The sequence below is a fragment of the Carassius carassius genome, chromosome 9 (genome assembly GCF_963082965.1).
Source record: "Carassius carassius chromosome 9, fCarCar2.1, whole genome shotgun sequence".
In the NCBI taxonomy this organism is placed as follows: Eukaryota; Metazoa; Chordata; class Actinopteri; order Cypriniformes; family Cyprinidae; genus Carassius; species Carassius carassius.
The window spans coordinates 807,328-832,372 of record NC_081763.1 but is presented as its reverse complement, the minus strand read 5'-3'; the positions used below and the strand labels follow the sequence as shown (position 1 = coordinate 832,372).

The following is a 25,045-nucleotide window of genomic DNA, read 5'->3' as shown; positions in this document are numbered from 1 at the left end:
TTTGCAGCCTCCTTCACTTATGGCCATACCATCCTGGCTATGCCCGATCTTAACTGATCTCCAAATCTAAGCAGGTTTTGGCCAGGTTAGTACTTTTGGATTTTTTCAGTAATTATCTAATAGGCCTGGTTAGTACTTTAGGAAATTTTCACTAATTGTCCAATAATCTTGCAAAACAAAAAAAAAAAAAGACTCAATGCCCGATCTCAGATTGTAACCAGGTTTGGGCCAGGTAAGTACTTTTGGATTTTTTCAGTAATTATCTAATAGGCCTGGTTAGTACTTTTGGAAATGTTCACTAATTGTCCAATAATCTTGCAAAAAAAAAAAAAAAAAAAAAAAAAAACTCAATGCCCGATCTCAGAATGTAAGCAGGTTTGGGCCACGTTAGTACTTTTGGATTTTTTCAGTAATTATCTAATAGGCCTGGTTAGTACTTTTGGAAATTTTCACTAATTGTCCAATAATCTTGCAAAAAAAAAAAAGTCAATGCCCGACCTTAGAATGTTAGCAGGTTCGGGCCAGGTTAGTACTTTTGGATTTTTTCAGTAAATATCTAATAGGCATGGTTAGTACTTTTGGAAAAATTCACTTATTGTCTAATAATCTTGTAAAAAAACAAAAAAGAGTCAATGCCCGATCTCAGAATGTAAGCAGGTTTGGGCCAGGTTAGTACTTTTGGATTTTTTCAGTAATTATCTAATAGGCCTGGTTAGTACTTTTGGAAATTTTCACTAATTGTCCAATAATCTTGCAAAAAAAAAAAGAGTCAATGCCCGATCTCAGAATGTAAGCAGGTTTGGGCCAGGTAAGTACTTTTGGATTTTTTCAGTAATCATCTAATAGGCCTGGTTAGTACTTTTGGAAATGTTCACTAATTGTCCAATAATCTTGCAAAAAAAAAAAAAAAGAGTCAATGCCCGATCTCAGAATGTAAGCAGGTTTGGGCCAGGTTAGTACTTTTGGATTTTTTCAGTAATTATCTAATAGGCCTGGTTAGTACTTTTGGAAATGTTCACTAATTGTCCAATAATCTTGCAAAAAAAAAAAAAAAGAGTCAATGCCCGATCTCAGAATGTAAGCAGGTTTGGGCCAGGTTAGTACTTCTGGATTTTTTTCAGTAATTATCTAATAGGCCTGGTTAGTACTTTTGGGAATACCAGGTGCTGTAAGCTTTTGGGTTTCCTTCCCTACTTATATAATGCACTGGCGATTATAGTGGCTGATCTTTAAATAGCCCTCTCTTTGCAGCCTCCTTCGCTTATGGCCATACCAACCTGGCTATGCCCGATCTTGTCTGATCTTGGAAGCTAAGCAGGTTTGGGCCTGGTTAGTACTTGGATGGGAGACCGCCTGGGAATACCAGGTGCTGTAAGCTTTTGGGTTTCCTTCCCTACTTATATAAAGCACTGGCGATTATAGTGGCTGATCTTTAAATAGCCCTCTCTTTGCAGCCTCCTTCACTTATGGCCATACCATCCTGGCTATGCCCGATCTTAACTGATCTCCAAATCTAAGCAGGTTTTGGCCAGGTTAGTACTTTTGGATTTTTTCAGTAATTATCTAATAGGCCTGGTTAGTACTTTAGGAAATTTTCACTAATTGTCCAATAATCTTGCAAAAAAAAAAAAAAAAAAGACTCAATGCCCGATCTCAGAATGTAACCAGGTTTGGGCCAGGTAAGTACTTTTGGATTTTTTCAGTAATTATCTAATAGGCCTGGTTAGTACTTTTGGAAATTTTCACTAATTGTCCAATAATCTTGCAAAAAAAAAAAAAAGAGTCAATGCCCGATCTCAGAATGTTAGCAGGTTTGGGCCAGGTTAGTACTTTTGGATTTTTTCAGTAATTATCTAATAGGCCTGGTTAGTACTTTTGGGAATACCAGGTGCTGTAAGCTTTTGGGTTTCCTTCCCTACTTATATAAAGCACTGGCGATTATAGTGGCTGATCTTTAAATAGCCCTCTCTTTGCAGTCTCCTTCACTTATGGCCATACCATCCTGGCTATGCCCGATCTTAACTGATCTCCAAATCTAAGCAGGTTTTGGCCAGGTTAGTACTTTTGGATTTTTTCAGTAATTATCTAATAGGCCTGGTTAGTACTTTAGGAAATTTTCACTAATTGTCCAATAATCTTGCAAAACAAAAAAAAAAAAAGACTCAATGCCCGATCTCAGATTGTAACCAGGTTTGGGCCAGGTAAGTACTTTTGGATTTTTTCAGTAATTATCTAATAGGCCTGGTTAGTACTTTTGGAAATGTTCACTAATTGTCCAATAATCTTGCAAAAAAAAAAAAAAAAAAAAAAAAAAACTCAATGCCCGATCTCAGAATGTAAGCAGGTTTGGGCCACGTTAGTACTTTTGGATTTTTTCAGTAATTATCTAATAGGCCTGGTTAGTACTTTTGGAAATTTTCACTAATTGTCAAATAATCTTGCAAAAAAAAAAAGTCAATGCCCGACCTCAGAATGTTAGCAGGTTTGGGCCAGGTTAGTACTTTTGGATTTTTTCAGTAAATATCTAATAGGCATGGTTAGTACTTTTGGAAAAATTCACTTATTGTCTAATAATCTTGTAAAAAAACAAAAAAGAGTCAATGCCCGATCTCAGAATGTAAGCAGGTTTGGGCCAGGTTAGTACTTTTGGATTTTTTCAGTAATTATCTAATAGGCCTGGTTAGTACTTTTGGGAATACCAGGTGCTGTAAGCTTTTGGGTTTCCTTCCCTACTTATATAAAGCACTGGCGATTATAGTGGCTGATCTTTAAATAGCCCTCTCTTTGCAGCCTCCTTCGCTTATGGCCATACCATCCTGGCTATGCCCGATCTAAACTGATCTCCAAATCTAAGCAGGTTTGGGCCAGGTTAGTACTTTTGGATTTTTTCAGTAATTATCTAATAGGCTTGGTTAGTACTTTTGGAAATGTTCACTAATTGTCCAATAATCTTGCAAAAAAAAAAAAAAAAGAGTCAATGCCCGATCTCAGAATGTAAGCAGGTTTGGGCCAGGTAAGTACTTTTGGATTTTTTTCAGTAATTATCTAATAGGCCTGGTTAGTACTTTAGGAAATTTTCACTAATTGTCCAATAATCTTGCAAAAAAAAAAAAAAAAAGTCAATGCCCGATCTCAGAATGTAAGCAGGTTTTGGCCAGGTTAGTACTTTTGGATTTTTTCAGTAATTATCTAATAGGCCTGGTTAGTACTTTTGGAAATGTTCACTAATTGTCCAATAATCTTGCAAAAAAAAAAAAAAAGAGTCAATGCCCGATCTCAGAATGTAAGCTGGTTTGGGCCAGGTTAGTACTTTTGGATTTTTTCAGTAATTATCTTATAGGCCTGGTTAGTACTTTTGGAAAAATTCACTTATTGTCTAATAATCTTCTAAAAAAACAAAAAAGAGTCAATGCCCGATCTCAGAATGTAAGCAGGTTTGGGCCAGGTTAGTTCTTTTGGATTTTTTCAGTAAATATCTAATAGGCATGGTTAGTACTTTTGGAAAAATTCACTTATTGTCTAATAATCTTGTAAAAAAACAAAAAAGAGTCAATGCCCGATCTCAGAATGTAAGCAGGTTTGGGCCAGGTTAGTACTTTTGGATTTTTTCAGTAATTATCTAATAGGCCTGGTTAGTACTTTTGGGAATACCAGGTGCTGTAAGCTTTTGGGTTTCCTTCCCTACTTATATAAAGCACTGGCGATTATAGTGGCTGATCTTTAAATAGCCCTCTCTTTGCAGCCTCCTTCGCTTATGGCCATACCATCCTGGCTATGCCCGATCTAAACTGATCTCCAAATCTAAGCAGGTTTGGGCCAGGTTAGTACTTTTGGATTTTTTCAGTAATTATCTAATAGGCCTGGTTAGTACTTTTGGAAATTTTCACTAATTGTCCAATAATCTTGCAAAAAAAAAAAGAGTCAATGCCCGATCTCAGAATGTAAGCAGGTTTGGGCCAGGTTAGTACTTTTGGATTTTTTCAGTAATTATCTAATAGGCCTGGTTAGTACTTTTGGGAATACCAGGTGCTGTAAGCTTTTGGGTTTCCTTCCCTACTTATATAAAGCACTGGCGATTATAGTGGCTGATCTTTAAATAGCCCTCTCTTTGCAGCCTCCTTCACTTATGGCCATACCATCCTGGCTATGCCCGATCTTAACTGATCTCCAAATCTAAGCAGGTTTTGGCCAGGTTAGTACTTTTGGATTTTTTCAGTAATTATCTAATAGGCCTGGTTAGTACTTTAGGAAATTTTCACTAATTGTCCAATAATCTTGCAAAACAAACAAAAAAAAAGACTCAATGCCCGATCTCAGATTGTAACCAGGTTTGGGCCAGGTAAGTACTTTTGGATTTTTTCAGTAATTATCTAATAGGCCTGGTTAGTACTTTTGGAAATGTTCACTAATTGTCCAATAATCTTGCAAAAAAAAAAAAAAAAAAAAAAAAAAACTCAATGCCCGATCTCAGAATGTAAGCAGGTTTGGGCCACGTTAGTACTTTTGGATTTTTTCAGTAATTATCTAATAGGCCTGGTTAGTACTTTTGGAAATTTTCACTAATTGTCCAATAATCTTGCAAAAAAAAAAAAGTCAATGCCCGACCTTAGAATGTTAGCAGGTTCGGGCCAGGTTAGTACTTTTGGATTTTTTCAGTAAATATCTAATAGGCATGGTTAGTACTTTTGGAAAAATTCACTTATTGTCTAATAATCTTGTAAAAAAACAAAAAAGAGTCAATGCCCGATCTCAGAATGTAAGCAGGTTTGGGCCAGGTTAGTACTTTTGGATTTTTTCAGTAATTATCTAATAGGCCTGGTTAGTACTTTTGGAAATTTTCACTAATTGTCCAATAATCTTGCAAAAAAAAAAAGAGTCAATGCCCGATCTCAGAATGTAAGCAGGTTTGGGCCAGGTAAGTACTTTTGGATTTTTTCAGTAATCATCTAATAGGCCTGGTTAGTACTTTTGGAAATGTTCACTAATTGTCCAATAATCTTGCAAAAAAAAAAAAAAAGAGTCAATGCCCGATCTCAGAATGTAAGCAGGTTTGGGCCAGGTTAGTACTTTTGGATTTTTTCAGTAATTATCTAATAGGCCTGGTTAGTACTTTTGGAAATGTTCACTAATTGTCCAATAATCTTGCAAAAAAAAAAAAAAAGAGTCAATGCCCGATCTCAGAATGTAAGCAGGTTTGGGCCAGGTTAGTACTTCTGGATTTTTTTCAGTAATTATCTAATAGGCCTGGTTAGTACTTTTGGGAATACCAGGTGCTGTAAGCTTTTGGGTTTCCTTCCCTACTTATATAATGCACTGGCGATTATAGTGGCTGATCTTTAAATAGCCCTCTCTTTGCAGCCTCCTTCGCTTATGGCCATACCAACCTGGCTATGCCCGATCTTGTCTGATCTTGGAAGCTAAGCAGGTTTGGGCCTGGTTAGTACTTGGATGGGAGACCGCCTGGGAATACCAGGTGCTGTAAGCTTTTGGGTTTCCTTCCCTACTTATATAAAGCACTGGCGATTATAGTGGCTGATCTTTAAATAGCCCTCTCTTTGCAGCCTCCTTCACTTATGGCCATACCATCCTGGCTATGCCCGATCTTAACTGATCTCCAAATCTAAGCAGGTTTTGGCCAGGTTAGTACTTTTGGATTTTTTCAGTAATTATCTAATAGGCCTGGTTAGTACTTTAGGAAATTTTCACTAATTGTCCAATAATCTTGCAAAAAAAAAAAAAAAAAAGACTCAATGCCCGATCTCAGAATGTAACCAGGTTTGGGCCAGGTAAGTACTTTTGGATTTTTTCAGTAATTATCTAATAGGCCTGGTTAGTACTTTTGGAAATTTTCACTAATTGTCCAATAATCTTGCAAAAAAAAAAAAAAAGAGTCAATGCCCGATCTCAGAATGTTAGCAGGTTTGGGCCAGGTTAGTACTTTTGGATTTTTTCAGTAATTATCTAATAGGCCTGGTTAGTACTTTTGGGAATACCAGGTGCTGTAAGCTTTTGGGTTTCCTTCCCTACTTATATAAAGCACTGGCGATTATAGTGGCTGATCTTTAAATAGCCCTCTCTTTGCAGCCTCCTTCACTTATGGCCATACCATCCTGGCTATGCCCGATCTTAACTGATCTCCAAATCTAAGCAGGTTTTGGCCAGGTTAGTACTTTTGGATTTTTTCAGTAATTATCTAATAGGCCTGGTTAGTACTTTAGGAAATTTTCACTAATTGTCCAATAATCTTGCAAAACAAACAAAAAAAAAGACTCAATGCCCGATCTCAGATTGTAACCAGGTTTGGGCCAGGTAAGTACTTTTGGATTTTTTCAGTAATTATCTAATAGGCCTGGTTAGTACTTTTGGAAATGTTCACTAATTGTCCAATAATCTTGCAAAAAAAAAAAAAAAAAAAAAAAACAACTCAATGCCCGATCTCAGAATGTAAGCAGGTTTGGGCCACGTTAGTACTTTTGGATTTTTTCAGTAATTATCTAATAGGCCTGGTTAGTACTTTTGGAAATTTTCACTAATTGTCAAATAATCTTGCAAAAAAAAAAAGTCAATGCCCGACCTCAGAATGTTAGCAGGTTTGGGCCAGGTTAGTACTTTTGGATTTTTTCAGTAAATATCTAATAGGCATGGTTAGTACTTTTGGAAAAATTCACTTATTGTCTAATAATCTTGTAAAAAAACAAAAAAGAGTCAATGCCCGATCTCAGAATGTAAGCAGGTTTGGGCCAGGTTAGTACTTTTGGATTTTTTCAGTAATTATCTAATAGGCCTGGTTAGTACTTTTGGGAATACCAGGTGCTGTAAGCTTTTGGGTTTCCTTCCCTACTTATATAAAGCACTGGCGATTATAGTGGCTGATCTTTAAATAGCCCTCTCTTTGCAGCCTCCTTCGCTTATGGCCATACCATCCTGGCTATGCCCGATCTAAACTGATCTCCAAATCTAAGCAGGTTTGGGCCAGGTTAGTACTTTTGGATTTTTTCAGTAATTATCTAATAGGCTTGGTTAGTACTTTTGGAAATGTTCACTAATTGTCCAATAATCTTGCAAAAAAAAAAAAAAAAGAGTCAATGCCCGATCTCAGAATGTAAGCAGGTTTGGGCCAGGTAAGTACTTTTGGATTTTTTTCAGTAATTATCTAATAGGCCTGGTTAGTACTTTAGGAAATTTTCACTAATTGTCCAATAATCTTGCAAAAAAAAAAAAAAAAAGTCAATGCCCGATCTCAGAATGTAAGCAGGTTTTGGCCAGGTTAGTACTTTTGGATTTTTTCAGTAATTATCTAATAGGCCTGGTTAGTACTTTTGGAAATTTTCACTAATTGTCCAATAATCTTGCAAAAAAAAAAGAGTCAATGCCCGATCTCAGAATGTAAGCAGGTTTGGGCCAGGTAAGTACTTTTAGATTTTTTCAGTAATTATCTAATAGGCCTGGTTAGTACTTTTGGAAATGTTCACTAATTGTCCAATAATCTTGCAAAAAAAAAAAAAAAAAAGAGTCAATGCCCGATCTCAGAATGTAAGCAGGTTTGGGCCAGGTTAGTACTTTTGGATTTTTTCAGTAATTATCTAATAGGCCTGGTTAGTACTTTTGGAAATGTTCACTAATTGTCCAATAATCTTGCAAAAAAAAAAAAGAGTCAATGCCCGGTCTCAGAATGTAAGCAGGTTTGGGCCAGGTTAGTACTTTTGGATTTTTTCAGTAATTATGTAATAGGCCTGGTTAGTACTTTTGGAAATTTTCACTAATTGTCCAATAATCTTGCAAAAAAAAAAAGTCAATGCCCGATCTCAGAATGTAAGCAGGTTTTGGCCAGGTTAGTACTTTTGGATTTTTTCAGTAATTATCTAATAGGCCTGGTTAGTACTTTTGGAAATTTTCACTAATTGTCCAATAATCTTGCAAAAAAAAAAGAGTCAATGCCCGATCTCAGAATGTAAGCAGGTTTGGGCCAGGTAAGTACTTTTAGATTTTTTCAGTAATTATCTAATAGGCCTGGTTAGTACTTTTGGAAATGTTCACTAATTGTCCAATAATCTTGCAAAAAAAAAAAAAAAAAAGAGTCAATGCCCGATCTCAGAATGTAAGCAGGTTTGGGCCAGGTTAGTACTTTTGGATTTTTTCAGTAATTATCTAATAGGCCTGGTTAGTACTTTTGGAAATGTTCACTAATTGTCCAATAATCTTGCAAAAAAAAAAAAGAGTCAATGCCCGGTCTCAGAATGTAAGCAGGTTTGGGCCAGGTTAGTACTTTTGGATTTTTTCAGTAATTATGTAATAGGCCTGGTTAGTACTTTTGGAAATTTTCACTAATTGTCCAATAATCTTGCAAAAAAAAAAAGTCAATGCCCGATCTCAGAATGTAAGCAGGTTTGGGCCAGGTAAGTACTTTTGGATTTTTTCAGTAATCATCTAATAGGCCTGGTTAGTACTTTTGGAAATGTTCACTAATTGTCCAATAATCTTGCAAAAAAAAAAAGTCAATGCCCGATCTCAGAATGTAAGCAGGTTTGGGCCAGGTTAGTACTTTTGGATTTTTTTCAGTAATTATCTAATAGGCCTGGTTAGTACTTTTGGGAATACCAGGTGCTGTAAGCTTTTGGGTTTCCTTCCCTACTTATATAATGCACTGGCGATTATAGTGGCTGATCTTTAAATAGCCCTCTCTTTGCAGCCTCCTTCGCTTATGGCCATACCAACCTGGCTATGCCCGATCTTGGAAGCTAAGCAGGTTTGGGCCTGGTTAGTACTTGGATGGGAGACCACCTGGGAATACCAGGTGCTGTAAGCTTTTGGGTTTCCTTCCTTACTTATATAAAGCACTGGCGATTATAGTGGCTGATCTTTAAATAGCCCTCTCTTTGCAGCCTCCTTCGCTTATGGCCATACCATCCTGGCTATGCCCGATCTAAACTGATCTCCAAATCTAAGCAGGTTTGGGCCAGGTTAGTACTTTTGGATTTTTTTCAGTAATTATCTAATAGGCCTGGTTAGTACTTTTGGAAATTTTCACTAATTGTCAAATAATCTTGCAAAAAAAAAAAAAAAAAAGACTCAATGCCCGATCTCAGAATGTAACCAGGTTTGGGCCAGGTAAGTACTTTTGGATTTTTTCAGTAATTATCTAATAGGCCTGGTTAGTACTTTTGGAAATGTTCACTAATTGTCCAATAATCTTGCAAAAAAAAACAAACAAAAAAAAAAACTCAATGCCCGATCTCAGAATGTAAGCAGGTTTGGGCCACGTTAGTACTTTTGGATTTTTTCAGTAATTATCTAATAGGCCTGGTTAGTACTTTTGGAAATTTTCACTAATTGTCCAATAATCTTGCAAAAAAAAAAAGTCAATGCCCGATCTCAGAATGTAAGCAGGTTTGGGCCAGGTAAGTACTTTTGGATTTTTTCAGTAATCATCTAATAGGCCTGGTTAGTACTTTTGGAAATGTTCACTAATTGTCCAATAATCTTGCAAAAAAAAAAAGTCAATGCCCGATCTCAGAATGTAAGCAGGTTTGGGCCAGGTTAGTACTTTTGGATTTTTTTCAGTAATTATCTAATAGGCCTGGTTAGTACTTTTGGGAATACCAGGTGCTGTAAGCTTTTGGGTTTCCTTCCCTACTTATATAATGCACTGGCGATTATAGTGGCTGATCTTTAAATAGCCCTCTCTTTGCAGCCTCCTTCGCTTATGGCCATACCAACCTGGCTATGCCCGATCTTGGAAGCTAAGCAGGTTTGGGCCTGGTTAGTACTTGGATGGGAGACCACCTGGGAATACCAGGTGCTGTAAGCTTTTGGGTTTCCTTCCTTACTTATATAAAGCACTGGCGATTATAGTGGCTGATCTTTAAATAGCCCTCTCTTTGCAGCCTCCTTCGCTTATGGCCATACCATCCTGGCTATGCCCGATCTAAACTGATCTCCAAATCTAAGCAGGTTTGGGCCAGGTTAGTACTTTTGGATTTTTTTCAGTAATTATCTAATAGGCCTGGTTAGTACTTTTGGAAATTTTCACTAATTGTCAAATAATCTTGCAAAAAAAAAAAAAAAAAAGACTCAATGCCCGATCTCAGAATGTAACCAGGTTTGGGCCAGGTAAGTACTTTTGGATTTTTTCAGTAATTATCTAATAGGCCTGGTTAGTACTTTTGGAAATGTTCACTAATTGTCCAATAATCTTGCAAAAAAAAACAAACAAAAAAAAAAACTCAATGCCCGATCTCAGAATGTAAGCAGGTTTGGGCCACGTTAGTACTTTTGGATTTTTTCAGTAATTATCTAATAGGCCTGGTTAGTACTTTAGGAAATATTCACTAATTGTCCAATAATCTTGCAAAAAAAAAAAAAAAAAGAGTCAATGCCCGATCTCAGAATGTAAGCAGGTTTGGGCCAGGTTAGTACTTTTGGATTTTTTCAGTAATTATCTAATAGGCCTGGTTAGTACTTTTAGAAATTTTCACTTATTGTCCAATAATCTTGCAAAAAAAAAAAAAAAGAGTCAATGCCCGATCTCAGAATGTAAGCAGGTTTGGGCCAGGTTAGTACTTTTGGATTTTTTCAGTAATTATCTAATAGGCCTGGTTAGTACTTTTGGGAATACCAGGTGCTGTAAGCTTTTGGGTTTCCTTCCCTACTTATATAATGCACTGGCGATTATAGTGGCTGATCTTTAAATAGCCCTCTCTTTGCAGCCTCCTTCGCTTACGGCCATACCAACCTGGCTATGCCCGATCTCGTCTGATCTCAGAAGCTAAGCAGGTTTGGGCCTGGTTAGTACTTTTGGTTTTTTCAGTTATTATCTATTAGGCCTTGTTAGTACTTAGGAAATGTTCACTAATTGTCCAATAATCTTGCAAAAAAAAAAAAAAAGAGTCAATGCCCGATCTCGGAATGTAAGCAGGTTTGGGCCAGGTTAGTACTTTTGGATTTTTTCAATAATTATCTAATAGGCCTGGTTAGTACTTTAGGAAATTTTCACTAATTGTCCAATAATCTTGCAAAAAAAAAAGAGTCAATGCCCGATCTCAGAATGTAAGCAGGTTTGGGCCAGGTTAGTACTTTTGAATTATTTCAGTAATTATCTAATAGGCCTGGTTAGTACTTTTGGGAATACCAGGTGCTGTAAGCTTTTGGGTTTCCTTCCCTACTTATATAATGCACTGGCGATTATAGTGGCTGATCTTTAAATAGCCCTCTCTTTGCAGCCTTCTTCGCTTATGGCCATACCAACCTGGCTATGCCCGATCTCGTCTGATCTCGGAAGCTAAGCAGGTTTGGGCCTGGTTAGTACTTGGATGGGAGACCGCCTGGGAATACCAGGTGCTGTAAGCTTTTGGGTTTCCTTCCCTACTTATATAAAGCACTGGCGATTATAGTGGCTGATCTTTAAATAGCCCTCTCTTTGCAGCCTCCTTCGCTTATGGCCATACCATCCTGGCTATGCCCGATCTCCACTGATCTCCAAATCTAAGCAGGTTTGGGCCAGGTTAGTACTTTTGGATTTTTTCAGTAGTTATCTAATAGGCCTGGTTAGTACTTTTGGAAATGTTCACTAATTGTCCAATAATCTTGCAAAAAAAAAAAAAAAAGAGTCGATGCCCGATCTCAGAATGTAAGCAGGTTTGGGCCAGGTTAGTACTTTTTGATTTTTTCAATAATTATCTAATAGGCCTGGTTAGTACTTTAGGAAATTTTCACTAATTGTCCAATAATCTTGCAAAAAAAAAAGAGTCAATGCCCGATCTCAGAATGTAAGCAGGTTTGGGCCAGGTTAGTACTTTTGGATTTTTTCAGTAATTATCTAATAGGCTTGGTTAGTACTTTTGGGAATACCAGGAGCTGTAAGCTTTTGGGTTTCCTTCCCTACTTATATAATGCACTGGCGATTATAGTGGCAGATCTTTAAATAGCCCTCTCTTTGCAGCCTCCTTCGCTTACAGCCATACCAACCTGGCTATGCCCGATCTCGTCTGATCTCGGAAGCTAAGCAGGTTTGGGCCTGGTTAGTACTTGGATGGGAGACCGCCTGGGAATACCAGGTGCTGTAAGCTTTTGGGTTTCCTTCCCTACTTATATAAAGCACTGGCGATTATAGTGGCTGATCTTTAAATAGCCCTCTCTTTGCAGCCTCCTTCGCTTACGGCCATACCAACCTGGCTATGCCCGATCTCGTCTGATCTCGGAAGCTAAGCAGGTTTAGGCCAGGTTAGTACTTTTGGATTTTTTCAGTAATTATCTAATAGGCCTGGTTAGTACTTTTGGAAATGTTCACTAATTGTCCAATAATCTTGCAAAAAAAAAAAAAAAAAAAAAGAGTCAATGCCCGATCTCGGAATGTAAGCAGGTTTGGGCCAGGTTAGTACTTTTGGATTTTTTCAGTAATTATATAATAGGCCTGGTTAGTACTTTTGGGAATACCAGGTGCTGTAAGATTTTGGGTTTCCTTCCCTACTTATATAATGCACTGGCGATTATAGTGGCTGATCTTTAAATAGCCCTCTCTTTGCAGCCTTCTTCGCTTACGGCCATTCCAACCTGGCTGTGCCCGATCTCGTCTGATCTCGGAAGCTAAGCAGGTTTGGGCCTGGTTAGTACTTGGATGGGAGACCGCCTGGGAATACCAGGTGCTGTAAGCTTTTGGGTTTCCTTCCCTACTTATATAAAGCACTGGCGATTATAGTGGCTGATCTTTAAATAGCCCTCTCTTTGCAGCCTCCTTCGCTTATGGCCATACCATCCTGGCTATGCCCGATCTCAACTGATCTCCAAATGTAAGCAGGTTTGGGCTAGGTTAGTACTTTGGGTTTTTTTCAGTAATTATCTAATAGGCCTTGTTAGTTCTTTTGGAAATTTTCACTAATTGTCCAATAATCTTGCAAAAAAAAAAAAAAGAGTCAATGCCCGACCTCAGAATGTTAGCAGGTTTGAGCCAGGTTAGTACTTTTGGATTTTTTCAGTAAATATCTAATAGGCCTGGTTAGTACTTTTGGAAAAATTCCCTAATTGTCTAATAATCTTGTAAAAAAACAAAAAAGAGTCAATGCCCGATGTCAGAATGTAAGCAGGTTTGGGCCAGGTTAGTACTTTTGGATTTTTTCAGTAATTATCTAATAGGCCTGGTTAGTACTTTTGGGAATACCAGGTGCTGTAAGCTTTTGGGTTTCCTTCCCTACTTATATAATGCACTGGTGATTGTAGTGGCTGATCTTTAAATAGCCCTCTCTTTGCAGCCTCGTTCGCTTACGGCCATTCCAACCTGGCTATGCCGATCTCGTCTGATCTCGGAAGCTAAGCAGGTTTGGGCCTGGTTAGTACTTGGATGGGAGACCGCCTGGGAATACCAGGTGCTGTAAGCTTTTGGGTTTCCTTCCCTACTTATATAAAGCACTGGCGATTATAGTGGCTGATCTTTAAATAGCCCTCTCTTTGCAGCCTCCTTCGCTTATGGCCATACCATCCTGGCTATGCCCGATCTCAACTGATCTCCAAATGTAAGCAGGTTTGGGCCAGGTTAGTACTTTTGGATTTTTTCAGTAATTATCTAATAGGCCTTGTTTGTACTTTTGGAAATTTTCACTAATTGTCCAATAATCTTGCAAAAAAAAAAAAAGAGTCAATGCCCGACCTCAGAATGTTAGCAGGTTTGAGCCAGGTTAGTACTTTTGGATTTTTTCAGTAAATATCTAATAGGCCTGGTTAGTACTTTTGGAAAAATTCACTAATTGTCTAATAATCTTGTAAAAAAACAAAAAAGAGTCAATGCCCGATGTCAGATTGTAAGCAGGTTTGGGCCAGGTTAGTACTTTTGGATTTTTTCAGTAATTATCTAATAGGCCTGGTTAGTACTTTTGGGAATACCAGGTGCTGTAAGCTTTTGGGTTTCCTTCCCTACTTATATAATGCACTGGTGATTGTAGTGGCTGATCTTTAAATAGCCCTCTCTTTGCAGCCTCGTTCGCTTACGGCCATTCCAACCTGGCTATGCCGATCTCGTCTGATCTCGGAAGCTAAGCAGGTTTGGGCCTGGTTAGTACTTGGATGGGAGACCGCCTGGGAATACCAGGTGCTGTAAGCTTTTGGGTTTCCTTCCCTACTTATTAAAAGCACTGGCGATTATAGTGGCTGATCTTTAAATAGCCCTCTCTTTGCAGCCTCCTTCGCTTATGGCCATACCATCCTGGCTATGCCCGATCTCAACTGATCTCCAAATCTAAGCAGGTTTGGGCCAGGTTAGTACTTTTGGATTTTTTCAGTAATTATCTAATAGGCCTGGTTAGTACTTTAGGATATTTTCACTAATTGTCCAATAATCTTGCAAAAAAAAAAAGAGTCAATGCCCGATCTCAGAATGTAAGCAGGTTTGGGCCAGGTTAGTACTTTTGGATTTTTTCAGTAATTATCTAATAGGCCTGGTTAGTACTTTTGGGAATACCAGGTGCTGTAAGCTTTTGGGTTTCCTTCCCTACTTATATAATGCACTGGTGATTGTAGTGGCTGATCTTTAAATAGCCCTCTCTTTGCAGCCTCGTTCGCTTACGGCCATTCCAACCTGGCTATGCTGATCTCGTCTGATCTCGGAAGCTAAGCAGGTTTGGGCCAGGTTAGTACTTTTGGATTTTTTCAGTAATTATCTAATAGGCCTGGTTAGTACTTTTGGAAATTTTCACTAATTGTCCAATAATCTTGCAAAAAAAAAAAAAGAGTCAATGCCCGACCTCAGAATGTTAGCAGGTTTGGGCCAGGTTAGTACTTTTGAAATTTTTCAGTAATTATCTAATAGGCCTGGTTAGTACTTTTGGAAATTTTCACTAATTGTCCAATAATCTTGTAAAAAAACAAAAAAGAGTCAATGCCCGATCTCAGAATGTAAGCAGGTTTGGGCCAGGTTAGTACTTTTGGATTTTTTCAGTAATTATCCAATAGGCCTGGTTAGTACTTTTGGGAATACCAGGTGCTGTAAGCTTTTGGGTTTCCTTCCCTACTTATATAATGCACTGGCGATTATAGTGGCTGATCTTTAAATAGCCCTCTCTTTGCAGCCTCCTTCGCTTATGGCCATACCATCCTGGCTATGCCCGATCTCAACTGATCTCCAAATCTAAGCAGGTTTGTGCCAGGTTAGTACTTTTGGACTTTTTCAGTAATTATCTAATAGGCCTGGTTAGTACTTTTGGAAATTGTCACTAATTGTCCAATAATCTTGTAAAAAAAAAAAAAAAAAAGAGTCAATGCCCGATCTCAGAATGTAAGCAGGTTTGGGCCAGGTTAGTACTTTTGGATTTTTTCAGTAATTATCTAATAGGCCTGGTTATTACTTTTGGAAATTTTCACTAATTGTCCAATAATCTTGCAAAAAAAAAAAAAAAAGAGTCAATGCCCGACCTCAGAATGTTAGCAGGTTTGGGCCAGGTTAGTACTTTTGGACTTTTTCAGTAAATATCTAATAGGCCTGGTTAGTACTTTTGGAAAAATTCCCTAATTGTCTAATAATCTTGTAAAAAAACAAAAAAGAGTCAATGCCCGATCTCAGAATGTAAGCAGGTTTGGGCCAGGTTAGTACTTTTGGATTTTTTTAGTAGTTATCTAATAGGCCTGGTTAGTACTTTTGGAAATTTTCACTAATTGTCCAATAATCTTGCAAAAAAAATAAAAGAGTGAATGCCCGATCTCAGAATGTAAGCAGGTTTGGGCCAGGTTAGTACTTTTGGATTTTTTCAGTAATTATCTAATAGGCCTGGTTAGTACTTTTGGAAATTTTCACTAATTGTCCAGTAATCTTGCAAAAAAAATAAAAGAGTGAATGCCCGACCTCAGAATGTAAGCAGGTTTGGGCCAGGTTAGTACTTTTGGATTTTTTCAGTAATTATCTAATAGGCCTGGTTAGTACTTTTGGGAATACCTGGTGCTGTAAGCTTTTGGGTTTCCTTCCCTACTTATATAATGCACTGGCGATTATAGTGGCTGATCTTTAAATAGCCCTCTCTTTGCAGCCTCCTTCGCTTACGGCCATACCAACCTGGCTATGCCCGATCTCGTCTGATCTCGGAAGCTAAGCAGGTTTGGGCCTGGTTAGTACTTGGATGGGAGACCGCCTGGGAATACCAGGTGCTGTAAGCTTTCGGGTTTCCTTCCCTACTTATATAAAGCACTGGCGATTATAGTGGCTGATCTTTAAATAGCCCTCTCTTTGCAGCCTCCTTTGCTTACGGCCATACCAACCTGGCTATGCCAGATCTCGTCTGATCTCGGAAGCTAAGCAGGTTTGGGCCTGGTTAGTACTTGGATGGGAGACCGCCTGGGAATACCAGAAGCTGTAAGCTTTTGGGTTTCCTTCCCTACTTATATAAAGCACTGGCGATTATAGTGGCTGATCTTTAAATAGCCCTCTCTTTGCAGCCTCCTTCGCTTATGGCCATACCATCCTGGCTATGCCCGATCTCAACTGATCTCCAAATCTGAGCAGGTTTGGGCCAGGTTAGTACTTTTGGATTTTTTCAGTAATTATCTAATAGGCCTGGTTAGTACTTTAGGGAATTTTCACTAATTGTCCAATAATCTTGCAAAAACAAAACAAAAAAAGAGTCAATGCCCGATCTCAGAATGTAAGCAGGTTTGGGCCAGGTTAGTACTTTTGGATTTTTTCAGTAATTATCTAATAGGCCTGGTTAGTACTTTTGGGAATACCAGGTGCTGTAAGCTTTTGGGTTTCCTTCCCTACTTATATAATGCACTGGCGATTATAGTGGCTGATCTTTAAATATCCCTCTCTTTGCAGCCTCCTTCGCTTACGGCCATACCAACCTGGCTAAGCCCGATCTAGTCGGATCTCGGAAGCTAAGCAGGTTTGGGCCTGGTTAGTACTTGGATGGGAGACCGCCTGGGAATACCAGGTGCTGTAAGCTTTTGGGTTTCCTTCCCTACTTATATAAAGCACTGGCGATTATAGTGGCTGATCTTTAAATAGCCGTCTCTTTGCAGCCTCCTTCGCTTATGGCCATACCATCCTGGCTATGCCCGATCTCAACTGATCTCCAAATCTAAGCAGGTTTGGGCCAGGTTAGTACTTTTGGATTTTTTCAGTAATTATCTAATAGGCCTGGTTAGTACTTTTGGAAAGTTTCACAAATTGTCCAATAGTCTTGCAAAAAAAAAAAAAAGAGTCAATGCCTGATCTCAGAATGTAAGCAGGTTTGGGCCAGGTTAGTACTTTTGGATTTTTTCAGTAATTATCTAATAGGCCTGGTTAGTACTTTTGGAAAAATTCACTTATTGTCTAATAATCTTCTAAAAAAACAAAAAAGAGTCAATGCCCGATCTCAGAATGTAAGCAGGTTTGGGCCAGGTTAGTTCTTTTGGATTTTTTCAGTAAATATCTAATAGGCATGGTTAGTACTTTTGGAAAAATTCACTTATTGTCTAATAATCTTGTAAAAAAACAAAAAAGAGTCAATGCCCGATCTCAGAATGTAAGCAGGTTTGGGCCAGGTTAGTACTTTTGGATTTTTTCAGTAATTATCTAATAGGCCTGGTTAGTACTTTTGGGAATACCAGGTGCTGTAAGCTTTTGGGTTTCCTTCCCTACTTATATAAAGCACTGGCGATTATAGTGGCTGATCTTTAAATAGCCCTCTCTTTGCAGCCTCCTTCGCTTATGGCCATACCATCCTGGCTATGCCCGATCTAAACTGATCTCCAAATCTAAGCAGGTTTGGGCCAGGTTAGTACTTTTGGATTTTTTCAGTAATTATCTAATAGGCCTGGTTAGTACTTTTGGAAATTTTCACTAATTGTCCAATAATCTTGCAAAAAAAAAAAGAGTCAATGCCCGATCTCAGAATGTAAGCAGGTTTGGGCCAGGTTAGTACTTTTGGATTTTTTCAGTAATTATCTAATAGGCCTGGTTAGTACTTTTGGGAATACCAGGTGCTGTAAGCTTTTGGGTTTCCTTCCCTACTTATATAAAGCACTGGCGATTATAGTGGCTGATCTTTAAATAGCCCTCTCTTTGCAGCCTCCTTCACTTATGGCCATACCATCCTGGCTATGCCGATCTTAACTGATCTCCAAATCTAAGCAGGTTTTGGCCAGGTTAGTACTTTTGGATTTTTTCAGTAATTATCTAATAGGCCTGGTTAGTACTTTTGGAAATGTTCACTAATTGTCCAATAATCTTGCAAAAAAAAAAAAACTCAATGCCCGATCTCAGAATGTAAGCAGGTTTGGGCCACGTTAGTACTTTTGGATTTTTTCAGTAATTATCTAATAGGCCTGGTTAGTACTTTTGGAAATTTTCACTAATTGTCCAATAATCTTGCAAAAAAAAAAAAGTCAATGCCCGACCTTAGAATGTTAGCAGGTTCGGGCCAGGTTAGTACTTTTGGATTTTTTCAGTAAATATCTAATAGGCATGGTTAGTACTTTTGGAAAAATTCACTTATTGTCTAATAATCTTGTAAAAAAACAAAAAAGAGTCAATGCCCGATCTCAGAATGTAAGCAGGTTTGGGCCAGGTTAGTACTTTTGGATTTTTTCAGTAATTATCTAATAGGCCTGGTTAGTACTTTTGGAAATTTTCACTAATTGTCCAATAATCTTGCAAAAAAAAAAAGAGTCAATGCCCGATCTCAGAATGTAAGCAGGTTTGGGCCAGGTAAGTACTTTTGGATTTTTTCAGTAATCATCTAATAGGCCTGGTTAGTACTTTTGGAAATGTTCACTAATTGTCCAATAATCTTGCAAAAAAAAAAAAAAAGAGTCAATGCCCGATCTCAGAATGTAAGCAGGTTTGGGCCAGGTTAGTACTTTTGGATTTTTTCAGTAATTATCTAATAGGCCTGGTTAGTACTTTTGGAAATGTTCACTAATTGTCCAATAATCTTGCAAAAAAAAAAAAAAAGAGTCAATGCCCGATCTCAGAATGTAAGCAGGTTTGGGCCAGGTTAGTACTTCTGGATTTTTTTCAGTAATTATCTAATAGGCCTGGTTAGTACTTTTGGGAATACCAGGTGCTGTAAGCTTTTGGGTTTCCTTCCCTACTTATATAATGCACTGGCGATTATAGTGGCTGATCTTTAAATAGCCCTCTCTTTGCAGCCTCCTTCGCTTATGGCCATACCAACCTGGCTATGCCCGATCTTGTCTGATCTTGGAAGCTAAGCAGGTTTGGGCCTGGTTAGTACTTGGATGGGAGACCGCCTGGGAATACCAGGTGCTGTAAGCTTTTGGGTTTCCTTCCCTACTTATATAAAGCACTGGCGATTATAGTGGCTGATCTTTAAATAGCCCTCTCTTTGCAGCCTCCTTCACTTATGGCCATACCATCCTGGCTATGCCCGATCTTAACTGATCTCCAAATCTAAGCAGGTTTTGGCCAGGTTAGTACTTTTGGATTTTTTCAGTAATTATCTAATAGGCCTGGTTAGTACTTTAGGAAATTTTCACTAATTGTCCAATAATCTTGCAAAAAAAAAAAAAAAAAAGACTCAATGCCCGATCTCAGAATGTAACCAGGTTTGGGCCAGGTAAGTACTTTTGGATTTTTTCAGTAATTATCTAATAGGCCTGGTTAGTACTTTTGGAAATTTTCACTAATTGTCCAATAATCTTGCAAAAAAAAAAAAAAGAGTCAATGCCCGATCTCAGAATGTTAGCAGGTTTGGGCCAGGTTAGTACTTTTGGATTTTTTCAGTAATTATCTAATAGGCCTGGTTAGTACTTTTGGGAATACCAGGTGCTGTAAGCTTTTGGGTTTCCTTCCCTACTTATATAAAGCACTGGCGATTATAGTGGCTGATCTTTAAATAGCCCTCTCTTTGCAGCCTCCTTCACTTATGGCCATACCATCCTGGCTATGCCCGATCTTAACTGATCTCCAAATCTAAGCAGGTTTTGGCCAGGTTAGTACTTTTGGATTTTTTCAGTAATTATCTAATAGGCCTGGTTAGTACTTTAGGAAATTTTCACTAATTGTCCAATAATCTTGCAAAACAAAAAAAAAAAAAGACTCAATGCCCGATCTCAGATTGTAACCAGGTTTGGGCCAGGTAAGTACTTTTGGATTTTTTCAGTAATTATCTAATAGGCCTGGTTAGTACTTTTGGAAATGTTCACTAATTGTCCAATAATCTTGCAAAAAAAAAAAAAAAAAAAAAAAAAAAAACTCAATGCCCGATCTCAGAATGTAAGCAGGTTTGGGCCACGTTAGTACTTTTGGATTTTTTCAGTAATTATCTAATAGGCCTGGTTAGTACTTTTGGAAATTTTCACTAATTGTCAAATAATCTTGCAAAAAAAAAAAGTCAATGCCCGACCTCAGAATGTTAGCAGGTTTGGGCCAGGTTAGTACTTTTGGATTTTTTCAGTAAATATCTAATAGGCATGGTTAGTACTTTTGGAAAAATTCACTTATTGTCTAATAATCTTGTAAAAAAACAAAAAAGAGTCAATGCCCGATCTCAGAATGTAAGCAGGTTTGGGCCAGGTTAGTACTTTTGGATTTTTTCAGTAATTATCTAATAGGCCTGGTTAGTACTTTTGGGAATACCAGGTGCTGTAAGCTTTTGGGTTTCCTTCCCTACTTATATAAAGCACTGGCGATTATAGTGGCTGATCTTTAAATAGCTCTCTTTTTGCAGCCTCCTTCGCTTATGGCCATACCATCCTGGCTATGCCCGATCTAAACTGATCTCCAAATCTAAGCAGGTTTGGGCCAGGTTAGTACTTTTGGATTTTTTCAGTAATTATCTAATAGGCTTGGTTAGTACTTTTGGAAATGTTCACTAATTGTCCAATAATCTTGCAAAAAAAAAAAAAAAAGAGTCAATGCCCGATCTCAGAATGTAAGCAGGTTTGGGCCAGGTAAGTACTTTTGGATTTTTTTCAGTAATTATCTAATAGGCCTGGTTAGTACTTTAGGAAATTTTCACTAATTGTCCAATAATCTTGCAAAAAAAAAAAAAAAAAGTCAATGCCCGATCTCAGAATGTAAGCAGGTTTTGGCCAGGTTAGTACTTTTGGATTTTTTCAGTAATTATCTAATAGGCCTGGTTAGTACTTTTGGAAATTTTCACTAATTGTCCAATAATCTTGCAAAAAAAAAAGAGTCAATGCCCGATCTCAGAATGTAAGCAGGTTTGGGCCAGGTAAGTACTTTTAGATTTTTTCAGTAATTATCTAATAGGCCTGGTTAGTACTTTTGGAAATGTTCACTAATTGTCCAATAATCTTGCAAAAAAAAAAAAAAAAAAGAGTCAATGCCCGATCTCAGAATGTAAGCAGGTTTGGGCCAGGTTAGTACTTTTGGATTTTTTCAGTAATTATCTAATAGGCCTGGTTAGTACTTTTGGAAATGTTCACTAATTGTCCAATAATCTTGCAAAAAAAAAAAAGAGTCAATGCCCGGTCTCAGAATGTAAGCAGGTTTGGGCCAGGTTAGTACTTTTGGATTTTTTCAGTAATTATGTAATAGGCCTGGTTAGTACTTTTGGAAATTTTCACTAATTGTCCAATAATCTTGCAAAAAAAAAAAGTCAATGCCCGATCTCAGAATGTAAGCAGGTTTGGGCCAGGTAAGTACTTTTGGATTTTTTCAGTAATCATCTAATAGGCCTGGTTAGTACTTTTGGAAATGTTCACTAATTGTCCAATAATCTTGCAAAAAAAAAAAGTCAATGCCCGATCTCAGAATGTAAGCAGGTTTGGGCCAGGTTAGTACTTTTGGATTTTTTTCAGTAATTATCTAATAGGCCTGGTTAGTACTTTTGGGAATACCAGGTGCTGTAAGCTTTTGGGTTTCCTTCCCTACTTATATAATGCACTGGCGATTATAGTGGCTGATCTTTAAATAGCCCTCTCTTTGCAGCCTCCTTCGCTTATGGCCATACCAACCTGGCTATGCCCGATCTTGGAAGCTAAGCAGGTTTGGGCCTGGTTAGTACTTGGATGGGAGACCACCTGGGAATACCAGGTGCTGTAAGCTTTTGGGTTTCCTTCCTTACTTATATAAAGCACTGGCGATTATAGTGGCTGATCTTTAAATAGCCCTCTCTTTGCAGCCTCCTTCGCTTATGGCCATACCATCCTGGCTATGCCCGATCTAAACTGATCTCCAAATCTAAGCAGGTTTGGGCCAGGTTAGTACTTTTGGATTTTTTCAGTAATTATCTAATAGGCCTGGTTAGTACTTTTGGAAATTTTCACTAATTGTCAAATAATCTTGCAAAAAAAAAAAAAAAAAAAGACTCAATGCCCGATCTCAGAATGTAACCAGGTTTGGGCCAGGTAAGTACTTTTGGATTTTTTCAGTAATTATCTAATAGGCCTGGTTAGTACTTTTGGAAATGTTCACTAATTGTCCAATAATCTTGCAAAAAAAAACAAACAAAAAAAAAAACTCAATGCCCGATCTCAGAATGTAAGCAGGTTTGGGCCACGTTAGTACTTTTGGATTTTTTCAGTAATTATCTAATAGGCCTGGTTAGTACTTTAGGAAATATTCACTAATTGTCCAATAATCTTGCAAAAAAAAAAAAAAAAAGAGTCAATGCCCGATCTCAGAATGTAAGCAGGTTTGGGCCAGGTTAGTACTTTTGGATTTTTTCAGTAATTATCTAATAGGCCTGGTTAGTACTTTTAGAAATTTTCACTTATTGTCCAATAATCTTGCAAAAAAAAAAAAAAAGAGTCAATGCCCGATCTCAGAATGTAAGCAGGTTTGGGCCAGGTTAGTACTTTTGGATTTTTTCAGTAATTATCTAATAGGCCTGGTTAGTACTTTTGGGAATACCAGGTGCTGTAAGCTTTTGGGTTTCCTTCCCTACTTATATAATGCACTGGCGATTATAGTGGCTGATCTTTAAATAGCCCTCTCTTTGCAGCCTCCTTCGCTTACGGCCATACCAACCTGGCTATGCCCGATCTCGTCTGATCTCAGAAGCTAAGCAGGTTTGGGCCTGGTTAGTACTTTTGGTTTTTTCAATTATTATCTATTAGGCCTTGTTAGTACTTAGGAAATGTTCACTAATTGTCCAATAATCTTGCAAAAAAAAAAAAAAAGAGTCAATGCCCGATCTCGGAATGTAAGCAGGTTTGGGCCAGGTTAGTACTTTTGGATTTTTTCAATAATTATCTAATAGGCCTGGTTAGTACTTTAGGAAATTTTCACTAATTGTCCAATAATCTTGCAAAAAAAAAAGAAAAAAAAAAAGAGTCAATGCCCGATCTCAGAATGTAAGCAGGTTTGGGCCAGGTTAGTACTTTTGAATTATTTCAGTAATTATCTAATAGGCCTGGTTAGTACTTTTGGGAATACCAGGTGCTGTAAGCTTTTGGGTTTCCTTCCCTACTTATATAATGCACTGGCGATTATAGTGGCTGATCTTTAAATAGCCCTCTCTTTGCAGCCTCCTTCGCTTATGGCCATACCAACCTGGCTATGCCCGATCTCGTCTGATCTCGGAAGCTAAGCAGGTTTGGGCCTGGTTAGTACTTGGATGGGAGACCGCCTGGGAATACCAGGTGCTGTAAGCTTTTGGGTTTCCTTCCCTACTTATATAAAGCACTGGCGATTATAGTGGCTGATCTTTAAATAGCCCTCTCTTTGCAGCCTCCTTCGCTTATGGCCATACCATCCTGGCTATGCCCGATCTCCACTGATCTCCAAATCTAAGCAGGTTTGGGCCAGGTTAGTACTTTTGGATTTTTTCAGTAGTTATCTAATAGGCCTGGTTAGTACTTTTGGAAATGTTCACTAATTGTCCAATAATCTTGCAAAAAAAAAAAAAAAAGAGTCGATGCCCGATCTCAGAATGTAAGCAGGTTTGGGCCAGGTTAGTACTTTTTGATTTTTTCAATAATTATCTAATAGGCCTGGTTAGTACTTTAGGAAATTTTCACTAATTGTCCAATAATCTTGCAAAAAAAAAAGAGTCAATGGCCGATCTCAGAATGTAAGCAGGTTTGGGCCAGGTTAGTACTTTTGGATTTTTTCAGTAATTATCTAATAGGCCTGGTTAGTACTTTTGGAAATTTTCACTTATTGTCCAATAATCTTGCAAAAAAAAAAAAAGAGTCAATGCCCGATCTCAGAATGTAAGCAGGTTTGGGCCAGGTTAGTACTTTTGGATTTTTTCAGTAATTATCTAATAGGCTTGGTTAGTACTTTTGGGAATACCAGGAGCTGTAAGCTTTTGGGTTTCCTTCCCTACTTATATAATGCACTGGCGATTATAGTGGCAGATCTTTAAATAGCCCTCTCTTTGCAGCCTCCTTCGCTTACAGCCATACCAACCTGGCTATGCCCGATCTCGTCTGATCTCGGAAGCTAAGCAGGTTTGGGCCTGGTTAGTACTTGGATGGGAGACCGCCTGGGAATACCAGGTGCTGTAAGCTTTTGGGTTTCCTTCCCTACTTATATAAAGCACTGGCGATTATAGTGGCTGATCTTTAAATAGCCCTCTCTTTGCAGCCTCCTTCGCTTACGGCCATACCAACCTGGCTATGCCCGATCTCGTCTGATCTCGGAAGCTAAGCAGGTTTAGGCCAGGTTAGTACTTTTGGATTTTTTCAGTAATTATCTAATAGGCCTGGTTAGTACTTTTGGAAATGTTCACTAATTGTCCAATAATCTTGCAAAAAAAAAAAAAAAAAAAAAGAGTCAATGCCCGATCTCGGAATGTAAGCAGGTTTGGGCCAGGTTAGTACTTTTGGATTTTTTCAGTAATTATATAATAGGCCTGGTTAGTACTTTTGGGAATACCAGGTGCTGTAAGATTTTGGGTTTCCTTCCCTACTTATATAATGCACTGGCGATTATAGTGGCTGATCTTTAAATAGCCCTCTCTTTGCAGCCTTCTTCGCTTACGGCCATTCCAACCTGGCTGTGCCCGATCTCGTCTGATCTCGGAAGCTAAGCAGGTTTGGGCCTGGTTAGTACTTGGATGGGAGACCGCCTGGGAATACCAGGTGCTGTAAGCTTTTGGGTTTCCTTCCCTACTTATATAAAGCACTGGCGATTATAGTGGCTGATCTTTAA

The 25,045-nt window shown here is 38.2% G+C and overlaps 14 non-coding genes and 3 pseudogenes across 14 annotated transcripts; all 17 read left to right on the top strand.

Moving 5' to 3' along the window:
• The first annotated feature begins 1,259 nt into the window (after positions 1-1,259).
• LOC132150429 (5S ribosomal RNA) lies at positions 1,260-1,378 on the top strand. The gene has a single exon (XR_009435662.1). It is a non-coding gene; the product is annotated as a 5S ribosomal RNA (ribosomal RNA).
• Positions 1,379-5,366: 3,988 nt separating this feature from the next.
• Positions 5,367-5,485, top strand: LOC132150428 (5S ribosomal RNA). Its single transcript, XR_009435661.1, has one exon. It is a non-coding gene; the product is annotated as a 5S ribosomal RNA (ribosomal RNA).
• Positions 5,486-8,697: 3,212 nt separating this feature from the next.
• On the top strand, positions 8,698-8,806 carry LOC132150700 (5S ribosomal RNA; annotated as a pseudogene).
• An 893-nt stretch (positions 8,807-9,699) lies between these two features.
• Positions 9,700-9,808, top strand: LOC132150699 (5S ribosomal RNA; annotated as a pseudogene).
• Positions 9,809-11,227: 1,419 nt separating this feature from the next.
• LOC132150952 (5S ribosomal RNA) lies at positions 11,228-11,346 on the top strand. Its single transcript, XR_009436123.1, has one exon. It is a non-coding gene; the product is annotated as a 5S ribosomal RNA (ribosomal RNA).
• Positions 11,347-11,946: 600 nt separating this feature from the next.
• On the top strand, positions 11,947-12,065 carry LOC132150905 (5S ribosomal RNA). The gene has a single exon (XR_009436080.1). It is a non-coding gene; the product is annotated as a 5S ribosomal RNA (ribosomal RNA).
• Positions 12,066-12,531: 466 nt separating this feature from the next.
• On the top strand, positions 12,532-12,650 carry LOC132151020 (5S ribosomal RNA). Its single transcript, XR_009436187.1, has one exon. It is a non-coding gene; the product is annotated as a 5S ribosomal RNA (ribosomal RNA).
• A 602-nt stretch (positions 12,651-13,252) lies between these two features.
• On the top strand, positions 13,253-13,370 carry LOC132150506 (5S ribosomal RNA). The gene has a single exon (XR_009435735.1). It is a non-coding gene; the product is annotated as a 5S ribosomal RNA (ribosomal RNA).
• A 601-nt stretch (positions 13,371-13,971) lies between these two features.
• LOC132150505 (5S ribosomal RNA) lies at positions 13,972-14,089 on the top strand. Its single transcript, XR_009435734.1, has one exon. It is a non-coding gene; the product is annotated as a 5S ribosomal RNA (ribosomal RNA).
• A 1,923-nt stretch (positions 14,090-16,012) lies between these two features.
• Positions 16,013-16,131, top strand: LOC132150156 (5S ribosomal RNA). The gene has a single exon (XR_009435399.1). It is a non-coding gene; the product is annotated as a 5S ribosomal RNA (ribosomal RNA).
• Positions 16,132-16,215: 84 nt separating this feature from the next.
• LOC132150609 (5S ribosomal RNA) lies at positions 16,216-16,334 on the top strand. Its single transcript, XR_009435837.1, has one exon. It is a non-coding gene; the product is annotated as a 5S ribosomal RNA (ribosomal RNA).
• Positions 16,335-16,797: 463 nt separating this feature from the next.
• Positions 16,798-16,916, top strand: LOC132150383 (5S ribosomal RNA). Its single transcript, XR_009435618.1, has one exon. It is a non-coding gene; the product is annotated as a 5S ribosomal RNA (ribosomal RNA).
• Positions 16,917-19,115: 2,199 nt separating this feature from the next.
• Positions 19,116-19,234, top strand: LOC132150427 (5S ribosomal RNA). Its single transcript, XR_009435660.1, has one exon. It is a non-coding gene; the product is annotated as a 5S ribosomal RNA (ribosomal RNA).
• Positions 19,235-21,882: 2,648 nt separating this feature from the next.
• On the top strand, positions 21,883-21,991 carry LOC132150698 (5S ribosomal RNA; annotated as a pseudogene).
• Positions 21,992-23,422: 1,431 nt separating this feature from the next.
• LOC132150951 (5S ribosomal RNA) lies at positions 23,423-23,541 on the top strand. The gene has a single exon (XR_009436122.1). It is a non-coding gene; the product is annotated as a 5S ribosomal RNA (ribosomal RNA).
• A 742-nt stretch (positions 23,542-24,283) lies between these two features.
• On the top strand, positions 24,284-24,402 carry LOC132150904 (5S ribosomal RNA). The gene has a single exon (XR_009436079.1). It is a non-coding gene; the product is annotated as a 5S ribosomal RNA (ribosomal RNA).
• A 466-nt stretch (positions 24,403-24,868) lies between these two features.
• On the top strand, positions 24,869-24,987 carry LOC132151019 (5S ribosomal RNA). Its single transcript, XR_009436186.1, has one exon. It is a non-coding gene; the product is annotated as a 5S ribosomal RNA (ribosomal RNA).
• Positions 24,988-25,045: the final 58 nt, after the last annotated feature.